General features: G+C 39.0%; 2 long non-coding RNA genes across 9 annotated transcripts; both read right to left on the minus strand.

Moving 5' to 3' along the window:
• Window positions 1–2,769: 2,769 nt before the first annotated feature.
• On the minus strand, window positions 2,770–5,943 carry LOC111948970. Its single transcript, XR_002874966.1, has 4 exons — window positions 5,003–5,943; window positions 4,842–4,930; window positions 3,625–3,762; window positions 2,770–3,206 (listed from the first exon to the last, which is right to left on the minus strand). It is a non-coding gene; the product is annotated as an uncharacterized LOC111948970 (long non-coding RNA).
• Window positions 5,944–6,653: 710 nt separating this feature from the next.
• On the minus strand, window positions 6,654–12,013 carry LOC105358540. 8 transcript variants are annotated; one of them, XR_002874963.1, is made up of 9 exons: window positions 11,974–12,013; window positions 10,930–11,036; window positions 10,716–10,788; window positions 8,533–8,620; window positions 7,922–8,418; window positions 7,757–7,839; window positions 7,547–7,631; window positions 7,124–7,270; window positions 6,654–7,041 (listed from the first exon to the last, which is right to left on the minus strand). It is a non-coding gene; the product is annotated as an uncharacterized LOC105358540 (long non-coding RNA). The 8 variants fall into 8 exon arrangements; XR_002874961.1 differs by lacking the exon at window positions 11,974–12,013 and adding an exon at window positions 11,554–11,606; XR_002874962.1 differs by lacking the exon at window positions 11,974–12,013 and adding an exon at window positions 11,554–11,568 and having other exon boundaries at window positions 10,930–11,052.
• Between the last annotated feature and the right edge of the window lie 1,373 nt (window positions 12,014–13,386).

Here is a 13,386-nt window from a genome sequence, read left to right on the forward strand (position 1 = left end):
TTCCATAAATATATGCAGCCTGACGTGGGTCACGTGACGTGACGTGAGTTTCTCTTTTTTCATATAGAAGATCTCGTAAAAAGGTACGTTGCTATTTATTAATTATTTTTATTTACATTTCTACGGACCCGTGTATAGGTTTCATGCTGTGTAGTTGCGACTTTGAAGGACATTTAAACAAACCGGAAGAATGTTGTTCAGGAACGGACTGGAGGGTTCTCTAAATTTACTTAGCGATTTATTTTATTCAATATTCTTTTACATGTTAAAGTATTCACACTACAAGTCTAAATACTGTGTACAATGTCTGATCTTTCCCATCATATCTGTGGGCTGACGTGGGGTCATGTGACGCGAGTTTCTTTTTTTTCCCGTGGAAAAAAAATCTCGTAAAATAAGATCGTCTGAGGTTTAATATTTACGTTTAACAACATTTCTAGGGACCGATGTACTCTGTCGTAACGTCCATGCAAGCGTATTTTTTCAACATCAACTAGTTGAGTTAAGAAATACACTGTAAATAATAAAAAAAGACGTTTGGCTCTAAACTGGTTTTGTGATTGCTCCCAGTCCCACGTTTATCGGGAAGATTAAGTTTTAAAAATAAGCCCAGCGACAAACAGGTGTTTATTTTTATTTTTTACAGAAATTAATGTTTCCATTACTAATGCAAACTTTTTGTTTTGCAGGTACTTAAAGAAACAAAACATCAAATGTTTCTCAGAGGGAAGGTATCATGTCGCATGACAGATTGCAGTTGTTTTTTATACAAACTTTATTGACTGTAACAATTCAAAACAACAATTCCAAAAAGCAACAAGAAAGAAACAAACCAGGGGATTATTATGAAATTTTTCACAAAAACATTGAAACTGACGCACAGATTGAATGTTTTAAATGCTTTCTTATTGTCAGAGTTTCTTATTGTGTTCATGTTTTGTTTGAACTCATTGATAAAGTTAGAAAAATGGGGGGTATGATTTATAACTTTGTATTTATGAATGTGCCATATGAATAAAAATAAAAAAAGGTTAATGATGTAGAATTGTTCTTTTTTATGGGATGGACAGTGGGTGAGGCACGACAGATTACAGTAAAACAGTCAAACTGCTACCACAATAGCGTTGAACTTCTGTTGAGAATAATTCATTCATAAATCTGTCTATATATTAGAATATCAGCATCTGGATCATTTACGTCTATTTTAACATAAAAGGGGCTAAAAAGAACTAACATCAACAAACAACAACTACTAATAAATATTATAGGAAATAAGGAAACTAAGTATAAAAAAGTAAAACAGAATAAATGTACATAGTATATTATTTATTATTGTAAATAAAAAAAATAAACATGTCTGACTAAGAGTGGGGGTTGAGGTCAGGGGTTTTTTTGTCTCTTTTTTGGAATCCAGCGTAGAGGCCATGACCCCCCCCCCCCCCCCCCCCCCTGCAAGAAAAGTAGAGAAGGTTCAATCAAACAGTGATAGACAATGGGCTACAGTTTGTTCACTCAGTGCTTACAGGACGACTGTTTTTAATCTGATTAGTGTCAATTATCCTTTGTAGGAAATATTAGTACTATTCAAATATTCATGAATAATTACAATATTACATTGATTTTAATGCATAGCACAAAAGCATCAAATAATCAATATCTAACAACTTGTAGAACATGAATAATAAAATTTGGACATGCATCCATCATCTACCCCTTTTGTCCTTTTATTGACAAAATTAGAAAAGATTTATATAATTTTAAATAAACAAAAAAACAAATTAGGCTGATTATTATTTGGACTTATTTATTTGCGACCAAGCAAAAAAACTGATGGAAATTCATGTTGAAGAGGCATGTTGCTGGATTGTCCGCACGTATTTTAACCATAACCCCGCCTTCTTTACTTGCAAATAGGCACTTCAAAATAAATAAATAAATTCATTAATAATATATACAACATAAAAAATGACGAGCACTCCATTAACTCCATCTGGGTTTCATAAATAAAATAAAAACGTTTACCACTCAAAACAATCATCAGAACTCTAACACAGTAAATATGCCAAACAAATTAATAAAAAAGCATTTATATACATTAGAGTTCTACTTTAAAATAGTAATAATGTAAAATAAAAACTGCTCCTTTTTTCTTTAAATGTCCTCATTGCATATTAATCTTTTCCTCCAATCACACGGCTGCATTCTGAAAGATGAAAAGTGTAAACTTGTTTAAGAGATGTTTAAGAGGACTACTGTAAACTAAGATAAATGTGTTAGTTAAAATAAAGTAATAATGCATAGTTATTTTATAATAAAAGACTAAAAAAGGCAAATTAATAATACAAAATCCAAATCTTTACAAATTCTGCAAGTATTTTGTCGTATCACTTTTTACTGGTGGAAATGCAAAGAAAAGCGACAAATAGGAAGAACTGGTTTGAACATGAATTATTGCACAAAGACGGAAAGGTGGGCGTGTCTCCAGGAAAGAGATCCTCATGACAACCAACATGATTTTTGATACGGAGGCTGATGCTTCAAGGAGAAAAGAAACGTCAACAGCCAGTGCTGATCAGAACACAATCCAATGTTCTCATCATTTGAATAAATCCTGAAATGTTCATCTGCTGGTGTTTGTCTGCATTTCTTGATGAAATTTTGCTGCAAAATAAACCCATTAACCATCACTGTTCTGTCTGTGATGGAATAAACGCCAGGGCTACTATGGGAAGATATACGGTAGTCAACATTTTCTTGGAAAGGATTCTTTTTAAATAATATTTTATAGAATCTTTTAATAGTGTGTAAAATGTTTTTAACTACAAAGCATTTTAATTGCATGTTATATGTTTTATATCAACTGTAATGCCCATTAAAAAGAAAAGCTAAAGTAAACTTGAACTGAATTATTTCTTTCTTATTAAAGATTTGAGGAAAAGTGTAAAAATAACCACCAGATGAATAATTCTGTAGTTTCACATTTCTTTGGAGAAACATTTGTTGATGATAAAAAAACACAGGAATTTCTTAAAAAACATATCATTTTTGCTAACTGTGCAGAAAAATAAGATTGTACCAGGATAGTAAAATGTCAGGAGTTGGGACACTGGTGGACGGCTGTGGGGCTGAAGTGGCGAGAGGATGGATGTCTGAAACGGTTGATGGTTGGACGGCTGAAGCACTGGAGGGCTGCTGGTTTTTCCAACCTTAATGGATGAAAATGATGAAATGATTAGTGTGGTTGTTTTGGTGAGACATGACCAGATCTGCTGACGGTTCACAAATGAAAGTTTCTAATCAAACTAGAGTTTATGCAGATTGAAGATGTCGTGTCATCAAGCTTCCATGAATAATGAGGAACAACAACAGACTGAGGTGAATGTAAAATTATTATTACCAGTATACCTGATACAAGGCCTTCCTCCAGTCAAAGCACGTTTCTGCTTGATCAGGGAACTTAGGGCACCTTAGGGGCACAACATGTGTGTGGTGAGAGGCGGGACTTTTTGGCAGGTTTGGCAGCAATTTTTGTATCGTCATCGTCAAAATTTAAATGATCATATAACACTGTGAACAGATCAACAATTGGTTAATGACTCTGAGTCACAGATGGTAAATACATACCAATACAGACACTTCATCACATGTGAGGCGTTCTCTTTTGGCCTGAAATCTTTGTAGCCCGCCTTACATTTGGATGTTTTGGCGGCCACAGCGATCACAGTTGATGCAAGAAGTTGTCGAGCCTCGTGGCAGAGTCAGCTGAAAATAGGAAAAGCAGAATTTTTATGTCTCCAGTTCCCCATTCTGATAAGATTTGGGGAAAATATTGCCATATTAATGACAATGGTTGTTAGTTTTACAATTAAATTAAGGTAGCAATTGAAGTCTAACAGTTTTGTAAGAATGTGCAGGTTATTATTTCTGAATTTTAAAAAGAAAAGTTATAAAAAAAGGTCATGAAGACTTGGTTTTGAGCTGAAGATGTCTTTCCTCTTATCCAAAATGATTTCTGGAATAAAACTGGTAAAAAAGCAGTTTGACTGGATCAGAGAAAAGGTCTGAGGGAGTGTGACGTCACCCATTTCCTTCCAGATCCATCATAACAAATTCAATTCTGTCGTCGTTTCTCTGTGATAAAGACGTCACCACGTTGGAGCCAGTTGACAGTGATTGATCTGAGTCAACGTTTCTATGGCAACTACTGTCGCCAATCAGGAGTAAGCTTGTTGAAAGTCCACACTGCTTCCACTGAAAGTGAGCTTGGTGGAATTTGTCAAACATTCAAGGTGGCACATGCTATTACTGAGGCATCTGTTGGTCAGTCTATAATTTGAATAACTTGTGATAAAGAAGCAGTTTTGTAAAACTATTAACTGGAATTAGAAAAAACATGTTGAAAAGGGTATCACAACAAGAATGGTTAATCTGACCCATAGAATGACTAACTAACAGCTGTTTGTTTCTCTTTAGAAGTCTATAGGATTTTGGCTCCTTGTACTTCCTGTTTGGAACGTGAGGGGGAGGAGTCAGTCAGTCCAAGTCTCTGAGACAGAGACTGTTTTAAAATATTTACAAAACCAAGTCCAGATGATCGTTGTTACAACGTTTTTTGTTTAAATTTGGAGAAAAACCCTAAATAGGTCAATCATAACACTTTAATATATCAGTAAATTACTGTTCCTTTTTTTGCCGGGAAACCGGCGGTGGCGCGAGCGCTGCCATAATCATTAGCTAATGTAACCCCGATTCTCACAAAGCCTCCCTTCCTCTGCTCCACCACAATAACTATACAGTCGAAACAAATAATTAATACATTTTTCTATGACGATCATAGTAACCTGCAGTCGTGTTACGTTCAGTCTCTCGATGGAGGCCGTATTTTTCAGCACCGCTCTTCCGTCACAGTGATAACAACAGCGGCATTCATCTGTCAGATGAAAATACATTCAGATGACCATAAAGTATTTTCATTACTGCCACTTGTGTTTACATTTCTTACCTTTGAGACTTCTTTAGCTCGTGCAGAGATGCAGAACGCGCGACAACCAGATTACCTTTATTGACGCCCAACACCCCCCGACCGGCGCGCGGATACGTGGGGGTGGGGTGGCTTAATGTGCACGGCGCGCACGCATGCGTATTTGCACTAAAATTTTCACATGGCCTCTTTGACATATAAACCTAACATTTCTATCATTTGTGTCTAAATTACTAGCATTAAATAACACAACTTGATGTGTGTCTGTCATAAAATATTCCATGTTGGGTCTAAATCAGATAAGCATTGTTCATCACATCAAATATTTACATATTTACTGTATTATACTGTTTTCATATATTTATTACTTTTATCATCTAAATTGTCCTAAGATTTATGAAAAAATGAAAATCACACACTGAAAAATAGGGTTTGCTTTATGAGTTTATTCTGCATAATGGAATGTTTGGCTCAAAACTGAGCTCTTTGGCATCAACTCAACCATTGGGTTTGGAGGAAGAGAATTGCTACCTATGACCCCAAGAACAGCTTCCCCACTGTCAAACATGGAGGTGGAAGCATTATGCTTTGTGGCTATTTTTCTGCACAGAGCTACGTCACCACGTTGATGGAGCCATTAATGGAAAATCCTGAGTGAGAACTTCCTACCCTCCTTAAGCCAGGACCCTTCAAATCAGTCATGGATGGGTCTTCCAACAGGTTAGTGACCTAGAACCTACAGCCAAGGCAACCAAGGAATGGCTGAAGAACAATCATATCAAGGTCATTGAGAGGCCCAGCCCATGTCAATCCTATGGAGAGATCTCACAGTCGCCAAGCAACAGCCACCAAATATTCATGATGTAGAAGGGTCAAAAGAAGGGCAAATTAATTTATATAAATTCTTTCAACTTGATTTCTTTCTAGGTTTGCAATTCTGCACAACAAACAAAGGACAAAAACTTTTTTTCCTCCAAATAAAGGCAAAACCTTGAAACTTCATGTGAGTTCTTGGCAACTGCCATTTCCCAAATCCTGCTCATACTGGACCCACATCTCCATGTCTTGGATATAAGTAATTAACTTGCCAATAACAAAGACTTATTAAAGGTCACTGAGGTGAACTTTGTAGACAAGTGCGGAAACTGTATAGTGTAAGGCTGATCGGCAAATAAAAGACCATGAAAGTCATCTTGGACTATAGTAGGCACAGAGGAGGGTTCACAGCTTCCCTTTCCTGGGCATCCCCATCTCAGCTGATCTAACTTGGTTTCCTAACATTCAGGACGTTATCAACAAGGCACATCAGCACGTCTGAAGCTGCTGGCAACCTACCGCTCAGCCAGTCCAACTGTATCCTGGTCTGGCTCTCAGATCAAACTGAAGAAGAGCAGCAGAAGCTTCTGTGCTGAAGATACTGGAGCAGATCATCGGCTACCCCCTTCCCTACCTGTCATCCTGTCTGAGTAAAGGGACGTGTCAAGGACAGCCCCCTTCCTGCAGCTAACATACTGATAAACACACATATCACTCCACACTTCTAATATTCTTAATTTCTCATGTCATTTACCCCTAATTTAAGATAACTCATTGTCATTTTGCTACATTTTACTTCAGTCTTGCTACAATTAAAATGTAGTCTGTACCCTGACAAGGATTTGGAGATGCATAGCACATTTATTATATGAGTTTAATAGGTCAGTGTTTCATTCTAAGGTGTTGGACATACAAATCAAAGGCCAAACGTTTGAGTTAAAATGAGAAGTGTCTTCAGCACAGGTGTGAGCACTGAAATGTTTAGCTAGTGTTGTAGAAACTTGAACGGAGGTAAAAAACAATGTAATTGTTGAAATTTAGGTTGAAAAACCCTTCATTGGTGCAGTTCAGAAAGAATCTCTCATTTCAATTAAAAGTCATTTATTGGTACAAAGTTGAAATGAGGTTTTCCTTTATATAAGCCTTTTTTTAGAGGTGGAGCTGGGGCTTGAACTGCAGAAAGTCTCCTCCTCAGCAGACAATTAGTCCCTCATGTTCTCTCTCCATCAATGACTCTGTGCTGCCTAAAAATGAAATGAAGAAGAAAACACATAAATGCCACAAGCCCTGGACATCCATGCAGATCACAAAGAGAAACCTCCTGACTTTGTGGGGCAGAACCTTCCAAAAGCTGGGAGGAGAGCTCTTCAACCACACTTCAAGGACCCGCAGTGCTGCTGGACTTCACCAACCACAGTCTGGTCAGCAGCATGACATCATAGAGCCTTTAGTTCTTTACCATGGCACCATAACCTGCAATCCATCACATCATGCTTGATCAGTTATGCAACAACTTTAGAAAGTGTAACCCTTGTTCTATCCTAGGCACTTTACCATTAGGAGTTGGGTCATCTAGACCCACTAGACAGAGCTCTGAACCTTTTTTCTTCAATGATTTGTGATCTTCACTGGTGTCCATGGATTACATGAAATCTTTCCACCATTATCCACCTTTGTCATGGTAGGGAGAACACGTCAATGTGAGGGGGGGGGTCACAAGATAGCACAAAGGTTACAAAAGATTTTTACCATAGGTTGATGACAGCTGATTCTTGTTTTCCTGATGCTCAGACAAAGCCCTTCAGTGTTTTTCTCTGGGTCATTTTGATTGGTCCTTGTGGGAAGAAATTAATGTATTAATAATACTGAAGAAATCAAGAGATATTCCACATCAACAGCATGAGAGTAACATGAAAGGAACAAGCCAACATTTATCTACAACATTACCACAGTCTTTACCTGGAGGTATCATTCCGTTCACGTCTGCTCCAGCTTTTCTGACTTCCGCTTATTCCAGCCACTGGCCTGAACGGCGAGGATGTCTGTGCAGAATGAAAGGATCAAAATGTATTAAACTGAGAAAACAAACTACACAAAAAGGATGCATCTTCAATGAGTATTTACCAGTTTTTGACACATATGTACTCGGAACATGTGTCTGCTGAAGAGAGGAAGCTGTTCAGTCGGTTCAGTCCCTTTCCCTGATGTTGTCCCTTCTTGATTTCATCCTCGGATCCTCATCATTTCAACCAAAATGTATGTTTGCAAACTTTTGAAACATAAGGGGTTAGAAAAAAACTCCAACAGGAATAAGGGCAGAGGCCCTAAGGGAGACCCAGGACACGCTGGGGAGACTACGTCTCTCAGCTGGCCCCGGGGTCCCCCAAGAGGAGCTGGAGGAGAGGGAAGTGTGGGCATCTTTGCTTAGACTGCTGCCCTCACAACCTGGTTCCTGATGAATGGAAGAAGATGGATGCATGGATGGAACGTGTTCAGGCCTTTCAGCAAAACTCCACGATGGCAGACTGCGATCCTTCCTCATTTACTTTGCCAAAAAACTTGTTGGAGGACTCTGGTGCTGCCACAAACTTACCTGCTCCACTTCTCCCATCTCCAGGATTCTATCAAACAAATAAATGTCGTATATTAACATGATGATATGACACAAAATACAATAAAACATATATGCAGGCATGTTCATTTTCTTAAGGAAGAGGCCATGAAAATAACCTTACATATTCTATTTCCCCATGAATGCAGTTCACAAAGGAGGTCACCACAGTGTTTTTGGTCAAAAACGCATCTTCCAAATAACCACTGAGCCTAAAAGAACAGAAAAGTTTACATAAGAAAAACATTTATACCATCAAAAATGTAGGTGCAAAAGAATTTTACACAACCCAGTTGGCTCTCAAAACAGTACATTTAGCAAGTTCCATCCACTGCTACAGCCAACATGGAGGGAGAGCATGCAGGACCCTGAAACAGATGAACCTGACAGCCTCTCCATCTCAAAGTTAGCAGAAGATCAGTCCAGGAACTATTTGTACATGTTGTCTCAACATAACTGACCAGTCTGAGAGAGGAAAGGGAAAAAAACATGAGGTTCTTTTATGTATATACATACATACAAGAAACAGGAATCAGACATTCTGTTGGAGTGGGACTTTAAGTCCCACTCCAACAGAATTTTTAGCTATTATAAAATCGTTCCCAGTGTTTTTTTTAATTACGATCATTTTGTTTTTTTAAGACATTTTTCTGCAGCACAGCAGCTCATAAGAATTTCACCTCAGAGCTGTGGTGCAGATGTTTGCCTCTGCTAATTTCCCATAAACCATTTGTTGATTCTCTCTCCCGCTAGCTTATAGCACCTCACAAGCCCTAGCCGACATTAGCATAACAAAAAAAAAATCAATGAGCAACATTGGAGCTATCCATGTGTAAACTTTTGAGCCAGATACCAGCTCAGACAAGGGAACTCAGGACATTAATGGATCTACTGGTTTTTGTCTGCAAGTGGATGCATCAGAATTGGAGCGGAGTAGAGACTTTGGCCCATTCATGGCAGTTAGAGCGTCACAACTATAAGCTTTTTGAGACAATGAGTTTTATCTTCTCCTGATCCATTGAGATTTGAATAAATACTCAGAAACAGTTTTAATCTTATATTATTGTGTATGTGTTTATATTTTTGTTAATGTTCTCAATAAAGAGAAAAATGTTTGATCTTAAAAACATGACTTCCATTGGAGCGGCTCTTTAACTTTGTTGACAATGCTAGGATAAATACATGTGGTCAGCCAAATCAGCCATAATTGTTTAGACCAGGGGTCTGCAGCCTGAGGCTCCACAGCCACAAGTGGCTCCTTGACCCCTCCTCTGTGGTTCTCCGACAAAAAATAAAACTGTTTTTAATTCAAACAAATATCCTATTTTTCAGACGACACAGCGCATCACGCAAAACATAACAGTCAGATAAGTCAAACTTTACTCAACTTGGTGATCTACTCAACAGTTGAAGCAAAGTATTACTGTGCCAGGCTCCTGACTACAGTACCCATAATGCTTCAATAATCTATCAAGCGGTGATGCACAATATTTTAAGAAATTTATGAAGAATTTTTTTAAACCTGACAACGTACCCTAAAAAAAATCAATTTGAGGTCAATACGCACAATTTAGAGGGCCTATCCCATGCTAGCCATTTAGAATAAACTATTTCCTCGAGCTCTGAGGCTCCGCCTTTCTCTTCTTGTGGGTGTCGCCTATTTCATGACATCAACCTAGAGTCGGCGTCGGCAGCGTTTCTGCGTTTCTTCCATCCAAACTTTTGCAAAGATGGATGTGAATATTGTGCAATGAAAGCATTTTGCTGAACACCACTAGCTCCATTGAGAAAGTGGGCGTGTCTGTTAGCCTGGAGGCGGTTTTAGCTGCACAGGCTCTTCCTAGAAGAGGCTGCTCCTCACTTATGATGAGGTCACAATGTGAGGACCCTCTTATTGTGAATTGGGAGGGGCTGGTGCTCAGAGGGTTTCAGAAGAATGCTGAGAGATGCGTGAATGGATCAAAATACCGCTGTGGATTAGTTTTTGTGAGGAATTAACATTATAATACACTTTAAAATTTTAAAACGTTGATGTTGCATGATATAGGCCCTTAAAGAAATACTGGCTGAGATGTACTAACAACATAAAATCTACAATGTGTAAAAAAAAAAAGCCTTTGTAAACCCCAGTAGTTATCAAGTTTCCAAAATAACATAAATGCAAATGAGTGTTTGATTTTCTAAAGGCTGAAGAGACACCTTGTGTGTCCTACTGAGTTCTGGACAGTGAGACATTAGAAAGGCTCTTAGCTGTTTAAAGGGCTGCAGACCCCCGTTTCTGGCTAAATGACCCAAAAGGAAACTTACCTCTGCGGAGACCACGTGACGTTTCCGCCCCCCGTCCTCTTTACAGAAGAGGCCTTCACCGTGATCCTGCGGCCTTTTAAATTTAAGATGGAAAAACGCCTCGTCATTCAACGTTTATCCTAAACAGCCAACACGTTTTTACTAAAAACCCATCCCTGGTTTCCCAAATCTAAACATTACATTTCTACAGAGAAAAGTTCAAAGCATCGCCCACCTTCCAGCTGTCCAAGAAGTTCTTCAGCCGCGCGCCTTCCTGCGGGTTCATCCGGGGGTTTCCGGGGGAGTGGGGTGGGGGTGCCCGTATGACGCTGCGTTCACTGGCTTTTCGAAATGCGCACTTCATGTCAATTGGGGCAAATTGAAGGCTTAAAACCCTGTTTACTTTAGATAATATATCCTATTTAATATATCCTATTTAAAACATTATTGAGAATTACTACAGGAAACAGTGATGAAACCTTTTTTAACAGATAAATTAGACCACTTCATTGTAATACTATAATATATGAGATACGTCAAAAAATTGACAGTTAAAGAAAAAAGAATATAATAGATCCTAATATTTTATAAACTCCATCAAAATAATTTTTTCATCTCATTTATCATAATATTTATAGTTTTTTCTATCACACACCATTAGACTCGTAGTGTAAATAAATTAAAATGCAGAAAAATCAATTTAAAGAACTCTTTGGTCCGTCCCTGAACTCAACATTTTTCCGGTTTGTTGTCACATGTCAATCAAAGCCTGATCGCCGCAACAGCAACACGGAACGAGAAAACCTATACACGGGTCCCTAGAAATGTAAATAAAACAAATTAGTAAATCGCAACGTACCTTTTTACGAGATTTTCCACAGGAAAAAAAGAGAAAGGCACGTCACGTGACCCACGTCAGCCCGCATATATGAATGGAAAAGATCAGACGCTTTCAGATCCTTTGAGGAAAGTTGAACGTAACAAACAAACAACTTCATGTCTGCAATATTACGAAAATAAAGGGGATATATTCTGCTAGAAATGTTTTCAAAAATAAATTAGTCCACAATCACTCTTATTTTATAGCATTTTCTGCGGAAAAAAAGAGAATCATATTAGTCACGTGACCCACGCGCACGTCTGCAGATATGAATGAAAGTTAACGTGTTTCTCCAACGTAACAGAGCCTTTGGGAGAAAAAGTTGAACGAAACAAGCAAACTACAAACTGTATGTCCAAAATGAAAGCATATTTTAAAAGAAAATGGTATATTTCTCACTAGAAATGTTGTCAAAATAAAAATTAGTCCTCAAAATATCTTGTTTTATGGGATATTCCACCGAAAAATGAACGTGCATCCGCCATGTTTTTTGCTCACGGCAGGCCAAACTTCCAAAGTCACGTGATCCTGAGAAGGCTCGTAGAAAATGAATAGAAAAATGAAACGTATCCCCCTCACAGTTTAGGGGGCGTTTTTGTAAAACTCTCACGCATTTCCATGTGGACAAATGTAGCTACTACACATTTTAGGATGAGACCGGGTTGTTCTGGGCCATCGTGCTGTTCATTGCCTCAAAGCGAGCGTAGAAGGAGTTCAGATCGTTCAGCAGGGAGATGGAGCTGTCATGTGTCTGTTGTGGAGGCTTGTAGTCTGAGATGGTCCAAAGTCCTCGCCACATGCTCTGAGTATCTCTGCTGTCGCTGAAGTGATGAGCGATCCTTCTGGAGTATTGTCTCTTAGCTTCCCTGATGCCGCGGGACAGGTTGGCCCTAGCTGTCCTCAAGGCCACCTCATCTCCATTTCTGAAGGCAGCATTACGGACCTTCAGGAGTCTGTAGACCTTTCCTGTTAGCCACGGCTTCTGATTTGCCTGGACTGTGATGGTCTTATTCACTGTGACATCATCAACACACTTGGCGATTTAGGCAGTAACAGTCTCTGTGTACACCTGGAGGTCTGTGGTGTTGTGGCTTTTTACAGCCTGCTTGAACATGTTCCAGTCTGTGGAGCTTATGTGGACCCCTCTGGGCATACCCGTATGCTTTTCCAAACTGGTCCGGCCACTTTCCCTAGGGGTCTGTGTGCAGGCATTAGCATCACAGTGATGTGGTCTGAGGAGCCAAGGTGGGGGAGGGTTCTGTAGGCTGCTCCCTTTGAGGTGTTAACACTAGTATGTTTTCTCCACGTGTTGGAAAGTTAATGTGTTGGTACAGTTTTGGAAACACACTTTTGGGGTCTGGGTGGTTAAAATCCCCAGCCAAGATGACAAATGCGTCTGGGTTTGCAGTCTGCTGCTCGCTGGTCTGTTGGTGCAGGTCATGCAGTGCCTCCTTCCTGCCGTCGTTGTTGACGCTGGGGGTGAAATATACTGCAACAAGCAATATTGCTGTATATTCCCTCGGAAGGTAGAACAAGTGACACTTTATAATCATTTATAATCATTTTAATCATTTATAATCAATCATTTATAATCATAATAATCTTTATAATCATAAACTCCAGCACATCTGAGCAAAGTTGAAGTATTAGAGGTACATATCTTGTGGCATCGTTTTTTGTGCATTAGCCAATCACACTCTTCACACAGTCCAGTAAGTGTGGGTTAGCATGCACGGTGCACAGTAAATGTGTCTGCGTGAGGTGTTGACCTGAACTGCAGACAGCTTACTCACAGTAGACAGGCGGCAGCAG

This window comes from Oryzias latipes, chromosome 16 (genome assembly GCF_002234675.1).
Source record: "Oryzias latipes chromosome 16, ASM223467v1".
NCBI classification, from domain to species: domain Eukaryota; kingdom Metazoa; phylum Chordata; class Actinopteri; order Beloniformes; family Adrianichthyidae; genus Oryzias; species Oryzias latipes.